General features: G+C 35.8%; 1 protein-coding gene across 2 annotated transcripts in view; it reads left to right on the forward strand.

The window, feature by feature from the left end:
• CDH12 (cadherin 12) overlaps nt 1-15,154 on the forward strand; it is a 394,341-nt gene that overhangs the window by 76,142 nt on the left and 303,045 nt on the right. Inside the window, exon 1 of one of the 2 annotated variants that reach the window (XM_052781082.1) lies at nt 1,317-1,479. The exons of the other annotated variant lie outside the window; for it this stretch is intronic. The gene's annotated coding sequence lies outside the window, so the exon portion shown is untranslated. Of the gene's footprint in view, nt 1-1,316; nt 1,480-15,154 lie in introns of those variants that run through there. 2 annotated transcript variants of the gene reach the window in all.

The following is a 15,154-nucleotide window of genomic DNA, read 5'->3' on the forward strand; positions in this document are numbered from 1 at the left end:
ACGACATTCTTTTGTCTAAATTAGAGTGCATGATGTGCTCTTTGACCTCTTCTGTTAGTTCAGTTGGGTAGAATGGCCGCCTTCTCTTTACTACATTCAACAATAGGGTAATCTGCAAGGGGCAGGAAGATGAATATTATATATCCCTTTCCTAGCACTGGACTCGTATGAATGAAAATGGATACAGGCTTACAGCTTCTGACAAGGAAGGAACTTTGCATTATCCTTGCTGGTAATTAGGTAGAAGACTGCTCTTACTTTGACTGTCTTTTGTTGCTTGGTGATGGTAATGATAACTGGTTATAAATAATGAAAGTATTTTGCAGTGATGGTTTACACTCTTGGTCTTATTGTTTCATAAGTGGGAACTGTAAAAAGTTGTAGCTCTTGTAGGAATAAGTGGAACTTGAGAAATGAGAGCAGCTCTGAAAAAGTCTGTCTGCAAGATGTAGCCTGTTGGAGGCAAGGTGGATGATGAGGTTGCATCACAAAAGTCATGTTCATACTGAATATTTTCAAAAGAGTGAAGGAAACTTTTACTGTACCTGGGACTTTGGAGGGGAAAAAAAATCTGCACATATAAAAATTTGATATTAGCTAAAATCTTAAAGTCCGTATTTAGTGGTTTGGAATTTACTCAAAGTTTACCTGGAATTTTTCCCAAATGAAAACTGGAGGCTAGAACCTCACCTGATATAAACTGGCATAGCTCCACTGAAGTCAAACAGATATGGTGTTTGAAGCAGCTGAGGAGATGATTGCTGCTTTCAGAATGGAGGCTGGTCCTTATTCTTACCACTTCTCTTTTTAATTTTTTTTTTTTTTTTTTTTAATCTTCAAAGCATTTCCAAGCATTAAATAAAGTTTCTCCTTTAGGTATTTTGGAGTGTATTGGTGAGAAGTATGCAGATATATCACACTGTGTATTGGAACCAGAATGCCTAACTCATTTATTACCTGAAGTATTTTGTGGTCAAAGGGGAGAGAGGGCTGCAATTTTCTGTGCAGATGGCAGAAGTACTGTACAGAGGAGTCTAGTGTATCTATTAATCTCATCCAGAGAAGCAGACAGTGAAGAGGTTCAATTCTGTGACAGCCTAACCATTAACAGCATCCCAAACTTGATTTTATTTCTTCACTTTTTCGGGCTGAAAACACTGTGGCTAAGATTTATTATGTCATTGTCGTCTCTGCCTTTCCTCTGTCTCATCTGTATTCTTTACAGAGCCTATAAACATGGGCTGTCAGCAAGCTAAACCTGTCAGATTTCCACTTCCCCCCTCCTCCGTCTGCTACTATGCTGCCCGAGAAACAGCCCTGCACACTGCACCCTCACTATGATTCTCATCATCACATCTCATTCATCACTGTGACTCCAAACTCAGCTCAACACATTAGAAAAAAGGTCAGGGCTATGAAAGGAAAAGAGAAATAAACAACTACCCAGCGGAAGCGGTTGGGCTACGGGAGACGTGGGAGGTAAGATCGGAGCCAATTTCTCTGCCAGCAGCTGTACTGGGCATAAAGTACTTGCTATACAAGTTCTAAGTGTTTTAAGCTGGAGGGTTGTGTAGGGGTTTCCTGCAGCTCCTGGTTTATTTCCCAGCACAGAAGCGTAGTGAAAGGATAGAAAACCTTAGTTAGAGACGGAAAGGTTATAAAACTTTTTATAACTGGAGTAAAGATGACGGATTGGTTGCTGAGTGACTAGAAACCTGATAGCACGCAAGATTTGGACTCGAGAGTTCAATAACCGTCCTTACAGTGATGAAAGAACAAGTCCTGTGTTGACTTTATGAGCCAAACTTTAAGAAGCTTTTGATTGGGGATGGGGGGAATTTTGTATGGAGGAAAAAGAAATTATTTCATAATTATTATATAAGTAATATTCCTTTAAGTGGGATCTGCTTCTTCCTATGTGCTACACTGTCAGCGTAGTTAGGTAGAATTTATTTAAAAAATTATTCTGGCTTAGTGATATCCCTTCTCCGTTCTTCTCAACTGCTGCTTTGGCCATTTATCACTAAGCAGGTTTGTTTTCTTGATCAGGAATTGTGTTTTTTGCCTTTATGCCATTTTTTCAAGCTCTTGGCACTTTTCATCATAAATAGAAAATAGCTGTTAACTCTTTCCTTATTTGTATTTTGAAAATCTATATTTAAAATATTAAAGCAGTATTATGCCGGTAATTTCTTTCTCTCAGCAAATAAGGGAAATAAGAGAAACTGCTGACCCTAAAATAGGTAACTTGCAAAACTCCATTCAGAAGAGTTTGATACAAAGAAATTAGCTTGTGCAACCATAATGTTTTTTCTCACAGATGGTAGTCAGCTAATAAGGATTTTAGTTTACAGTTTTATTTATGTATGCAATAATTGGTTAAGAATTTGATATGACCTCTGATTATATCATATTCCCCAGCAACCATGATGACTTTGGTCAAATATTCGAGAACATAAATGTCTTTATCAACTATTAATCTTTAAAAAAAGTAATTCTGACTGTGCTTTATGTGAGCACAGATTGTCTATGTTCTAACCCTTTTTAATGTGCTTCTGTCCAGCTCATGCTAAAAGCTTGTTTTTATGCTTTATGTGTTATGTAAGCTAAACAGAGAAGATAAGTAAAATGATTATTCAATGGTTTTCATTAAACAACAAAAAAGTAAAAGGCCCCTAAGTGAAATTATCAGGCAAATGATAAAACCAAAAGCATACAGTGATTTAGAAGGGAAATGGCAATTTCATGGAGAATGGTTCCCATGATGTCCACTAAATGCAATACTTTGGATCCAACCTCCAAATCTGATAATCCTTGTGCCACTGGCTGTCGATAGGTGAGGAGGAATACTACCCTCCATTTTCGATCTATTTCTCATTCTTTTCTAAGCATTTGCTATCAAGCTGAAGACAAAATACTGGAATTCTTGGTCCAAAACACTGTAGCACATCTTACAGAGTCACCTGTGGGAAGAATCTAGCAGAATCTGGGGAGAAACTTCTTATAACTTAGAAAAGGAACTTTTGCATGTAAAAAAACCTAGAGGACTGCTATATCCCTCTACTTCTGTGCAAGTGTTTGTGTTTTTCTCAGTAAATGTCACTGCTCTCTGTGCCATGAGGAAGTTCTTTTCTCTATGTTCATCATACTCCTTGGAATGATAGTATGGAAATTCATCACTTTTGAACATACTGAATATCTTAGCTTTAGGAGGTAGGGGAAGTTAAGACCCCTGAACAAGGCAACTGCGTTAACACATTGTATGCATAATAATATAACAGCTGAAAAACGTAAAAAGCCGAGAAACATGGAGTTAGGATATTCAGACAACAGACAGTTCAAAGTTGAGCTGAGGACAGATAAATTCTAGATTAATGTGAACTGTGGGGAGTAAAATAAATTGTGGAGAATAAGAACCAGGAAAGAAAACTTATTAGAACAGAGAAGCACATTTAAGTTCCTACAACTTACTGTATGCTCTCAAGTATAAACGCAGCATTATGATACAGCAGAGCTCAGTACTGACATGACTCGTCTGGCTCTAATGTGAGATGACTTATACTCCAAAATAAGGAAACAAAGCATACTAGAAATTTCAAACTTGGGAAGAAAGAGGTTTGAAAGACACATTGCAGTATACCTATAAAAGAGGCTATAACTGTAAAACGATTAGGAAATAAATGTGAGTGGGTCTTCATGAACTACATTGAATTGTAGCAATAGCAACAACAGTGGCAGTATTGAAATTATGATCCTACTACTGAAGGAAAACACAATAGAGGGTAAGATCAGAATAATAAAGTAAATTGTAAGAAAATGGGAATATTTTAGAAAATAAAGAGGAAAGAAATAGAAATCTCTAAAGAGTTTAGCTTGTAAAATAATATGAAGTGTTATCTACCACAGCACTGCAAATATAATGTAGATTGGGTGGAGGATGAAGGGAGAAAGAAGAAAAGTCCAGAATCCAGTGCTTCCCTCTTTATTGATATACTAGGAAGAAGCAAACTCCTAGCCAGTTTATCTGCTGGCATCAAATGAGATTGCTTCAGTTATCTTGATCCAGATGAAAATGAGGTACAAAGGAAAGATTACTTTGCACTGAGATACCAAGTATTCTTTTATGTTTCCCTACCAGAGTAAACTAGTATATTGAACTTGGCAGGCTGAATCTGATAAATACTTCAAATTTGAAGTCACGTCTTGGAAAAATAAATGGGTATCTCACTTCTCCCTCTTGAATATATAGTAGAGTTTGCATTACATAATGCACTGCTGTCCACATAGCTACTGGCTCTTTGCTAGTAAATGTTTTTTAGAGGGCTACATTAAGCTATGAAAAATTGTCTTTAACTGAAATATGAAAGGCAGCCATTTTAAAGTTACACAGCTGAGGACAGAAAGGCAATTTGGCAGGTGATCTCTTTCAAATGTCTAATTCATCTCACCAAGCAAAAATTTGTGTTAGCATTCTCCATCTAATAAATATCATGAATGTTATATGACAGAACTTGACTACTCTTAGTTTCTCACAATCACCAAAACTAGACTTGATTTGCCAGGTTGTAAATCAGATTCCTGTAATGCAGATATGTAGGGTTTGGATTTTTTTTTTTACTCCTATACTTCTTAAGGAGGATTATTTTAGGTGCACAGACTTTATCCATGCTTCACGGCTCAGCTGACTGAAATCAATAGTGTGTAGACTAAGATAGGTTTGCAAAATGAACAAAATTATTCCTTTGTTACAGATCATTGAAATAAAAATCCACTGTTAAGGTAGCTGAATACAGAATTTTATGATCTACTCAGAGAGCTCTTGCATTTGTGTAAAGAGAGTCACAATGACTTCGTTCCACTGGTAGAGTTCAGGTTTGTATATTGTATATGACAGTTATAATGCTTGGAGTGCACTGAGGTCAACATTTGCAACATAAAAGGATGTACCACTCTAATGACTGACATGACCATTGACCCCTCTTTATTTTCTGGCAATGTTTACTTCCCATTTGACAGTCTTAAAAAACATTACTTGCTATATAGAATTAGGAAAAACATTGAAACACATTCAGATTTCTCTTCAGAAACAGTACACTTATTTTTCAGATAGAAGCCTCTTTCTGGGAGTTCTAACTAGTCTGTTCTTATATTCCAAACTCTGTGGGTTTACTAAAACCTCTTCAAAATGTGAAGAGAAGGTGATCCAAACGTTTGCATGCTTAAGAAGTGTTTAGTCTTGATTAATGGTGCATAGCAAATCAAGTAGGGTCTTATTTTTACCACAATTCATTCATTTGATGCTCTTTATAATGCTATTTAATAGGTACGGTGCTAGTCCAACCACTAAGTATATTTGGATATTGAATTTTATTTTTGCTTTCACTTTTCCCTACAAGATTGCCATGATTCAAAAAGACTTCTGAGTTCTCTTGCATGTCTCTGGAATGAAAATCACTGTCTAACATCATCAGTGTGAATATCCTTTGATTGTGCTGCTTCACTTTTTTTTTCTTTTCTGCCTCCAGCTGAGGCAAACCAAACATTCAAACAACATTAGCCCATTTCAAACTTCTTGCATGATTATGAACAAAGTTACAATTCAGGAATGAATGTGTTCTTCTTTGTAGTCATATTACTTTGTTTTTTAAATGTCAATGTTTGAAATAGTTTAAAGTCATTCATGAGTGACCAGAATACAGTATTAAATGTATTTTGTTTCCACTTTCTTTCATATGCTGCCATATGAAGATGTATAACAGGGCTTGCCATTTTATTTTCTTCAGATCATAGACTGTAATATTTTAAAAGAAGCCTAGTGCTAGATGTAGTTAAAGATTTTAATGTCGCTCCGCAAAATACTACTTGTTAAAAAACTATGTCATTATTTCATATAAAACTCAGAAATTAATTAGAATTGCAAAATTATACAGAAAAGAGAGAGAGAATAAGTAAAACAATTTTTTAAAAGTACAGCCAGATAATTTTATGGTTAGTCTTACAAGAATTATGCAAAGCAGTTAAAATGCAAACTGCTCACTACATTATGCACTAAATTCATTATTGGTACTGTAGTTAATATGTTCTTGGCGTTCTATTGCCCATTACAATAATAGGATATAATGAGATTTTTTTTTAATGCGCCAGGTGTACAAAGTGTATTATTCAGGATTTCTCAGGCAACTGCTGGAATCTAGTCAACACTGAGCTACACTTGTTAATAACCAGAGATATTTGGCACCCTGGCGTGTAATTTAATACAGTCCTATACCACATGGGAAACCTTCTATCACGTGCAGTGGAGAAAACATACAATTAAGGTGAACTGTTGAGTCCTCCAAGGAGAACAGCCCACCTACTGTATGTATTGGCTTGAAGTTTTTAGCAGCAAATATCCTTAAGGCAGCATGGACATGATCTTTGGAGGGAATTAGTGTACTTCCCTTTCCCTTCATAAGGGCTTTAAATGTACAGATGATGACACCTGTATGCCCAGGAATGGACAAAATATTCTTGTTGGCTCTCTCTGTTCAAAGATAGCTAAATGTGAATATTAACTCTCCTTCTTCTGCTGCTGTATTTCATAGGTGAGATGAGGAAGAGAGAGGTCTAATTCAATACAGTGGTACACTGTCAGTTGTGATTTGGACAAGAAAGATTGTCCTTTAGTTGTCAGGTCCTAAGTAATGCAACTTTTGTTTTAATTGGGCAGAACAGGAATCTATTCTTGACGTACCATGTTGAAATGGCACTTGTTAACATGTCAGAGTTCAAGAAATATTACGCCGAACTTAGCTGAAGACCAAACACTACCATCTCCAGTGTGTGTGTAGTGACAAAACAACTTGACTGGGTGTAACACAGTCTTCACGTACCAACCATTTTCCTGATTAGTAAACTCTTTGTTGAGTGACTTCTTTGTTTAAGATACCTTTATTCCCTCAAGGTTTAGCAGACTTATAATTAATGATTATGAGACAAGGACTGTAAAATGCAACAATTTTGAAACATCAGCTTATTTAAAATACTTTTTTCAGCCTTTTGGATTAAGAACTATACCTCTTTTCTCAGCATTACTTTAATATTACTGAACAGTACATTTTTATTTTTCTTTTGTGATACTGTTGCAAGCCTATATTAGCACATAAAAACCCCAAGGAATAGTACTAAAAATAATAATAAAAAAGACCTCCTAACTGTATCTTAGAGTATTGCATCCCCAGAGACATTCTGGAAGAATAGATAAAAATAAAATCCACCATTGTCCACAGTCCGTTTCTTTGTATGTAACCAGAGTGGTTTTCATTAGTGATAATTTGTTTCTGAAATTGGTTTTTGCTACTTTTTTGGCTGGATATCCAAGGTAACTGCAACAAAAAAGAGCTGGACTCAAATACTGCAATATCAGTAGAAGTATTTTCTGATTTCAGATTCATTTTCTTTTTACTTAGAGTAGTTTGTGAATTAGAGAGGGAAATTTCCTGCAAGAAATTTCCTCAAATTTGCTTTTTTTATTTGTCAGCTATTAATGAAAGTCTAAGACAAGAAACATAAAAATGTAGAATATTTAAAATTTAAGTTTCTGTGTCGTATTAGAACTACCTAAAAGACAGCGATATGAGAAGCTGAAAGAAAATGAATAAACTTCTCAATTTGGTGCTTTTTAGCTTGTTTTGAAGAAGTTCGGGGTGGGGGGGAATAGACATTGATGCATTCCTTTGAAATATTTAGATAGTATTAAATCCATTGCATTTTGATGGGAAAAAAGTGACACCACTGTTTTATTTTAAACTGTTTCTCTGGATGGAATAACTTAACAGTGGTTTAGGCATGTCTGCTTGAGGGATTTACATGACTTGCAGAATCTTTTACTAATGAACACATGAATGGAGGAAAGCCAGTTGGATTCCAGAGTTTAGACTAAGCTTCCATAGTTGGAAAAAATCACTATTTTGTAATGTGTAAAAAAAAAAAAAAAAAAAAAAAATCTTACAAATAGAAAGACGATAACAGGATGGATTGTTTATAATTTCACTGCCAGAGACCTTAACTGTAATAAAAAGTCTAGAAATAAAAATTTTAAATAATTAAATCTTTTGTTAAAATCCTTTTGAAATAATAAAAAAAATTGCCATATTTGTATGCATTTGGATTTTAGAAATGTGTATTCCTATTCACTACATTGAATTTCATTTTAATTGGCCTACAGAATAGTATTAATTTAAATACCCACTTTTTTCCCCTGTGCTTTTCAAAATCTCTAAGGTTAGAAATGTTCTGTTTCCTACAACACCATACTAATGAATGTTTCTTCACTGAAAAGCATAATCTTATTTAAGGATTTCCCTTTACTTTTTTGTTTTCTGGTTAACATTCTTTAATACTCTTTACACTTGGAGTCTGACTTTTCCCGTCTTTAGATGAAGACAAATCCAAATGAAAGCATTAGCTATAGCCATTTTTACTCGCTATCAATGTCCAAATTCAAATTCTGACTGTGAGCTTCAGTCATGTTCTTGTTTCCTATTTCTGCTCCCAAACAGATGAATTTTTGATTTCTTTTTATTTCTTTTTATTTCTTCTTTTGTCCTTTGCCATCCTATACCAATCTTATACCACTTAACCTCAGCACAAATTCCAAGGTATACCTGTTTGCTTGTTATTTGCATTGCAATCAGAAGCCTGGTTTTTGTTTTAGATTTTTTTTGTGGCAAATTGCCCTACGTTATATGTGTTCATAAACGTTGTTGGGTTACTCTGGTGGGTTCAGATGAAACCACCTATCCATTTTTCAGCTATTTTAATAATTACTTAACCAGAGACAAGACTTCATCTGAGATTAAAAATATATGGGTTCAACTCTCCAATCTGCCAGAAACACTTAGTTATTCTATGTGCGAAAGGGGAATTTTATTTCTTGCCTCACAAAGATACTGAGAGCATTAATTCCCTTCAGGTTACAAGGCATTTAAATGCTATGAGAAAAGGAAGAACGGGCAGATGAGTATCTATTGATAGAACTAGATAATGTGCCTATGATTCTCAAAAGCACCAAGACAGTGAAATACCCTATATTCACTGGAAGTCAAACAAAAGCATACACATTTTTATTCAAGAAGGATATCTTAAACTTTGGTCTCGTGCTCTGTGGTAATATAATGGAGAAATAGTACTATTGTCCTACTTTAAAAACAGTGGTACATGTGAAATGCCATAAATGGTTGATGTGAAGAGGAGCACATTGAGAAGGCACTGTGGAAGGAGACAGACAGATATATCTACCAGACAGCTCTCTCACGTTTCTACTGTCCTTCTGCACTTAAGCAACACATACAGCAACTTAAGGACCTGCTATTACTAAGGTAATGCAGACTCTGAAAATGAGTGATTGGTTAATTTCTACTGCTAGCTGCAATACCAGAAAATGATTTTCTTTAGTAGACTTCAGTGCCTTTATATAAATGAGCATATGGGACTTGCACCTATATGTCATACACTTGAAGGCCTGGGGTCCTCTACTGCAGCTACAACCCACACCTTTCTAATTATGTCACAAAGAACATGAAATGATTATGGATGAGCAACAGAGTAGTTGCTAAGAGACGTCCTGTGCAAGGAGCTAGGTAGGAACTGCTGAGTAAAACCGTTCAACAGGCATCTCTCAAGTTTTCACAGGACTACTAAGCAGAATTCTGGGTTGTTGATGTAAATATTTTTGAATGGAGAATATATTTGATTTCTTTCTTTCTCTCAATGAGCTCAAAACAATGAACAAACAGGAAAAAAGGCATAGGACTTTAATCTTTATGGCTTTTTTAGTCTACAAGCAGTCTGTTAGATTCATAAGTTTGTGAACATGTTTTGCAAAATACTTGAGTTTGTTAATGCTAATCAAATTTCTTCAAGTTTTACACTGTGAAAAAGGCAGAGTTTTAATTAAGTTAGGTGTTAATATTTAATACCACTGGTCCTTCTACCAGAAACAGAACATAATGAACTACATCTTACAGAAGTGTTTTCTGTTCAGGAATCTTGTTGGTGAAGAAGTGCGTGATCTAACAGTATAGTCTAATACTTCTTGATAAAGTTGAGTATATTTATCTGTATGAAATTATATGGACAAAGTGTTGTGGACTTTGATCCAATAAGTCACTTTGACAAATGGGTCACTCCTCAGCTTATCTCCAAATTTACTAAAGTTTTGCTTAACCAAATGTACCATACTCTGTCTATAAATGACTAACTCCTAGAGCAGTATTGACAGAAAAGGAAAGTAATTCTTCTCTGTAGTATGGATAATCTGTTTATAAATGCTGCACTATCATCTGAACTTTAACAGCATAACCATACCAAATGAGGAATCTATAAATATATCAGCCTAATGTATCGGTATTGTCAACTTTATAATAATAAGGGAAATAATGATTCATATTTTGAAATCACCCCACTTTTCTACTTTTTAACTCTGGAAAGACTACTACTGATGTCATGGTGCTTTCAGTTACTTCTATTCTGACCTAATGGATAAGCAATCATACAGACACTATTATAAAATGTTTCTTATCTTTTTCTCTAAATGTCTTTGTCTTTCTTGCCATTTTTGCCCTGATTCTCTCCTTGATGATCATACACAGCTTACTAGAATACAGACCTATTTAAAATTTGAGATATTTGTAATTTTGAGATGTAATGCTTCTCCGTATATTTGTAGTTTTCTAGTGTAGTACACATATCGTTAATGTAAAAAATCATTATGCCATTGCCAATCCATTCTAAATGCTCTCTGCATTGCCACAAACATTGTGTAGTGCACAAAACTGATGACTAATACTGCCTGACAAGTTGTGCTACAATTTCTGGAGAGACTAGAGTAGCAAATATATAATGTGGGTTGTGCTAATGTTCTTGAAATGATTGATAAGTTTTTAATTATAAATCAAATTTTAATTTAGTTACTCTGTTCACCCAAGTATATCTTATGAAATTTAATTTATGAAATATTAATACATGATATAATTGAGTTTCCAGTGCTGGTAGATTTGGTTGCTTGAGAACACAGAGTAGATCCTTTCATAATGACTAGTGTTATAATCAGGAACTTAGTCCCATAAAAAAGTATGCAGGAAACTTGCCCACTTAATGGTATTACTTGTACTGGAATGGTGACATGAAGAAAAGTTACTGTGTTTGGGGTCTTGCTGCACAAAATCTTTCCACCTGTGTACTAGCCTTGATAGCACTGAAATACAGCATTTATTTATAAGCATTGTGATTCTGTTTCTCCTCTCAGGCACTGTGAATCATAAGTAACTAGATGGAAGGATAAGAGCAAAGGCAGTTAATATCAGCCGGTCTAGGCAACCTCCGTGTTATTTAATTTTCCTTAGTAAATATAGATATTAGATCATGTTTTCCCTGATACACCTTTTAGACCCAATTTGCCTGCATTCAGTTTGGTTACTGTGGTCAGTCCTCACTGGGTTTAAGAACATGTATGTGTTTGCATGGTTGGTAGATGGCTTTATAGCCATTTAATGACATTTATTCCCAACTTTCTCTGGAAGAATGGAAAATAGCAAGCCTCTGTCATATATTGTTGCTAATGTTTAATTTTCTCCTCTTTTCTAAAATTTCTCTAGTATTTAGCTTCAAAAATCCTCAGAAAGCTCATGAGTCAGCTGGATCTTCATGTCTTTGGTTGTTTAGCCTATGGTATGAATACATTTTTAATTGAGTATGCACCCTGTTGGCCAAAGTAACTGTAGGCAAGTCATTTTACTAAAAATAATACATTGAATAGTATATGCTTCATAAAAAATGAACAGTTTTCTTGGAACGATTTCTACGTGTCTCAAAATTTTGCAAGATATACATGATTTTCGTAAGTTGAATATGCTTCCTGGAGGTTTCAATACTTAATTAGAAACTATGATTAAAGAAAAGTGATTATTGTCCTGGTTTCAACTGGGATAGAGTTAATTTTCTTCCTAGTAGCTGGTATAGTGCTGTGGTTTGGATTTAGGATGAGAATAATGTTGATAACACACTGATGTTTTAGTTGTTGCTGAGCAGTGCTTACACTAAGTCAAGGATTTTTCAGCTTCTCCTGCTGCCCTGCCAGTGGAGACTGGGGGTGCACAAGAAGTTGGGAGGGGACACAGCCAGGCCAGCTGACCCCAACTGGCCAAAGGGGTATTCCAGACCATATGACGTCATGCTGAACACGAAAACTGGGGGGAAGTTGGCCGGGGAGGTGGCGGCCCGCTGCTCGGGGACTGGCTGGGCATCGGTCAGTGAATGGTGAGCAATTGCATTGTGCATCACTTGTTTTGTATATTCTTTTATCATTGTTATTATTATTATCCCTTCCTTTTCTGTCCTATTAAACTGTTTTTGTCTCAACACATGAGTATTACTTTTTTTCTGATTCTCTCCCCCATCCCACTGTGGAGGGAGTGAGCAAATGGCTGTGTGGTGTTTAGCTGCGTGCTGGGTTAAACCACAACAGTATACAAATAGCACTGTGGCTTTTCTTTGTGTTTGTTATTTCACAATGAATTCATTATCTCATCTTTTTAATCACTTTTCATCCTAAACTTGGAAAATTTAGGGTCAAAATTTGTTGACCATAAGTAAACATCTGAAATTCCATACTTTACTACAAGTGATAAATTCACCGTTCAAGAGAGAATAGCAGTTTATAATCTAGGTAATTAAATGGTGTTACCTTTGTAATAGAACAGTCACTGAAAGGAAACTCTAAGCAGAATGGGTTATGTTGAACTTTGTGGGGGGTGATTTAGTTTGGCTAAGAATTTACTTCTGATCTTCTATCTGCTAGCGATAGTTTATTTCTTGCAGATTTTTCTTATTGCAGCATAATAGTATAGGGATGCCAATGCAGATTTAATATTTGGACTTTTTTAAAGAGACTAATTCAATATGTGTTTTTCCTCATTATATTAAGTAACTTCGTGAATGATTACTTGGGTTCTGTATACCTGGGACTTTTTTTATAATTTATGCATTTCAGATTAATATTAATGAATATCTCTTCATCATTGATGAACTCCTAGTTACTACGTGTTTGGGAACTAAAGATGTCATAACTCTCCTGGGGCTTTCTACTTGCAGTTGTTTAGAGTCATTCAAGGCAATGATTACAGAGTCAACCTTTCAGTCACCAGTTCCAGTAATAGAAAAATTCCACATACGTATTTTTCATAAGAAACTGTAGAGTCAAACACAACATATACATGTTTTGGGGCTGGATGAAAATTATGGTTGAATGCAGGTTCTCCACGGACAGAAGATTAATAGTATGTCTTCCAACATTCACAATAAATTAATTTTATATCAAATTTAATTAACACCACAGAATCCTAATAATCTTAAATACTTCTTTGGACACTATTATTGGACAAAATGTGCAACTCATAATAGTTAATGTACCAATGATGGTAAAGATGTAGCAGTAGCTGCAATTGGAAAAATCCTTCATCTGTCCTTCCTCATGCTATCTTCTACCCTTTTATTCCCTGATGTTTAAACTGGTATTCATAAAAATAAATAAAGTTATCACCATGACTGTAAAGTTCCTAAAAATCCTACTGTTTGAGTAAATGTTCAGAGAATCAAATCTCAGATTTCTAAGAGGTTAAACACCTTGAGTTCTCTTATTTTGGGAGTCGTACCAGACATAATTTATAGGTGAAATTTTAGGGGGGGAAAAAAAATCATATGCTAATGATTTTGGAACAGAACTTTAAGCAGAAAATATAGACCTCTGCTTTTTAAGGAAAACAAACATATAAACTCATTCCCTGTTCTCAACTGTTCCTATTTCTACTTACTTTTTAGACCCTGTTTCTAGTTACTTTATCAGTCATCCTCAGTGCTAAACTCTATGATAGGCATGTTGGGAAAGTGTGCCACAGAAAACACGTAGCATGAAATACTGCGACAAAGTAATTTTTTTAAAGCTGCTTCCAGGTAGGGAGGAATCTCTCTTCTTTCCAGAAGATTCCTTCTGGTCCACATCTTCATTATCCTTTTGTGTCTTTTATGATGCTGACTGGTAAAATATATATAGAGAGAGGAAAAAAATGTTTTCTAGCGGGTGGGAAATTATCACCTGGTAGCCAGCTGGTGGGGGGAGTCTTGTGTGTGCACGCATTTGTGTGTGTGCATGCACGTGTTTAAAGGGTTGATCCTCCTTTAAAAAAAAAACAAAACAAACTTTAAAATTTTTTATTCACTAAATATTAATTATAGATTTTAAAAGCAAAAAAAATTGCAACTTTAACTAGTCAGTACTCTTTCTTTCAACAAAGCAAGTCCAACTGTGTCTCAGGAATATCTTTTGCAAAAACTTCCTCTTTATGAGGTTCTTCTTGCAGTGCCTGTCTCAGCCCTAACTGAGTGTCACAGGGGGGTAGCACTGCTCACAGGATTTCCAGACTTCCATTTTTAGTGCTAGTTTGAAAGCAGGAGACTCTGGGCCATATTTTGAAATATTATTTAGTGCCTGTTTGATGGGACTGGAGTCAGTCTTGAATTTATCATCCCCTAAACACTGAATATGTTTTGAATTTCTAATGCTGGTTTTATTAGAACAGAGACTAGAAGCATGAACTTTTTATAGTAGAGAGCTCAGAACATGACAGAAAGCTAGGAGGGCTTGCAAACAGAAATTTCTCTTGCCGCCTTTGTCTTTGTGGAGTTCTCTTGTCCTCCGGGCTTGCTAGTAGTCCAAGTTCAGAGACTGGATTAGTGCAAGTGAATCTTGTCAGTCCCTTGGAAGAGACTAACTCCCATTTTGGAGGCCTGGATGTTTGAAAATCCCCTTTTCTTCCCCACTGTGTGCTCTCCCAAGGCAGCAATTTACTGTCCCGTGAGCCCCTTGCTCTCCTGCACACCAGAGAACCTCTCTGGCACCTGGGCAGCCTGGCTGCTTGCAGGAAGGAGTGGTCTCCCCTTCCTCCCAAGGCTCCTCCTCATCCAAGACACAAAGCAACACCCATCGTCCTCCTGCCCAGATCTGGGCTTTAAAGGAATGGAGCATTGTAGGTCACTGTGACTAAATTAAACAGATTCCACTCTTGGCACCTTCTGAAATCAAAGGCCAGAGGTGCTCAGAAACAGGTTTGCAAGAAAC

The sequence above is a fragment of the Harpia harpyja genome, chromosome 1 (assembly GCF_026419915.1).
Source record: "Harpia harpyja isolate bHarHar1 chromosome 1, bHarHar1 primary haplotype, whole genome shotgun sequence".
NCBI classification, from domain to species: domain Eukaryota; kingdom Metazoa; phylum Chordata; class Aves; order Accipitriformes; family Accipitridae; genus Harpia; species Harpia harpyja.